General features: G+C 33.7%; 1 non-coding gene across 1 annotated transcript; it reads left to right on the top strand.

Moving 5' to 3' along the window:
- Positions 1 to 848: 848 nt before the first annotated feature.
- On the top strand, positions 849 to 1,008 carry LOC131173519 (U1 spliceosomal RNA). The gene has a single exon (XR_009143835.1). It is a non-coding gene; the product is annotated as a U1 spliceosomal RNA (small nuclear RNA).
- Positions 1,009 to 1,383: the final 375 nt, after the last annotated feature.

Consider the following 1,383-nt stretch of genomic DNA (forward strand, 5'->3'; position numbering starts at 1 on the left):
CCGCAATTAAAAATTTTTTATAAAAATATTTTTCCAACAACAAATTAATCAAACACTTTATTTTTTTTTTTTATTGGGAAGCTTGTTTAGAAAATTATCACTAAAAAAAATTATCGATGAAAAATTCACAAGTAATGCCCTAAAATTTATAGTTAATTGTTCTTATCAATGGATAACTGATGAACTCACAATCTATAGCTAATTCACTTGTAGCTAATTTTTACCATGAAATTGAATTAATTATACATTTTGAGGGACACTTAGAAATAATTTTCCATTGAACACATATATATGCGATCATAACCCTTATACAGGTTTTCAGGCAGTCTCCTTGTCTTTGGCTAATTTGACAGGCTCTTATCTCTCATTTTAGGCCTTCTCTTCTTCCTTCCCTGGCAAACCCCACAACACGTTTTCTAGAAAATTTGAGATAAGCTAGGAAGAGTGCCTCAAATGAATGGAAGAGTGTCGTTTGGTAGCCAAGAATGACCTTATTTTTCTTCTTTTTTTGGATAGGAAGCCAAGAATGACTTGCCGGATCGGATCTGTCTAAGAGTTTTTGTGTGTATAACTTCTATCCATTATAATAAAATTGGCTTATTTATCAAACAGGAAAAAAAAAAAAAACTTTTATCCATTGTAAGGCAGTAACTTGATCAACCAAATATATATATGCAAATAATTCTTGGTATGCTTCAGGCAGTCAACTTACTAACTGGACAATTTCTTCCCTTCTTATGCTAGGCTTTCTCTTCTGTCTACTTTCTACAATGCCCCACATCGATAGTGCAGACATTGTGAGGTAATGATATGTGAATATAAATAAGATGACCAAACACTGAGGTAACATACTTACCTGGACGGGATCTATGGGCGATCAAGAGGGCTCATGGTCTAGATGAGTGACCTCCATTGCACATGGGAGGGGTGCTGGTCTAAGGTCTCCCCAAGTGGGAGAGCCTACGTCATAATTTGTGGTAGAGGGGGCCTGCGTTCGCGCGGCCCCTATCTATATCAGTTCTAAAATTGATTTGCTTGTCATTTGCATGTTTCGTTACTGGCGAAGAAAGGAATGTGGGCTGGCGTTGGAGTATGGGACTAAAATTTATTTATATTTTGGCATTTAATTTTTTGAGATTTCTCCTATTCTTAATTATGTACTATTTAATTAACGAATATTTATGAATTTCAAAAATATTAAATAGAAAATAGCAACTATTATTAATGGCAGTTTAAAATGCATGAAAAATTGAACTACTTGATTAAAAATTTTCTTGATGGTGCAGCAAGAGAGAGCAAAACAATGCATTTGAGGAGGAAAATGCATGGTTTGCTAAAGTTATAGAAAAAAAAAATCATAAGAATAACAACCCATTAATTTAA

Source organism: Hevea brasiliensis, chromosome 14 (assembly GCF_030052815.1).
Source record: "Hevea brasiliensis isolate MT/VB/25A 57/8 chromosome 14, ASM3005281v1, whole genome shotgun sequence".
Taxonomy (NCBI): domain Eukaryota; kingdom Viridiplantae; phylum Streptophyta; class Magnoliopsida; order Malpighiales; family Euphorbiaceae; genus Hevea; species Hevea brasiliensis.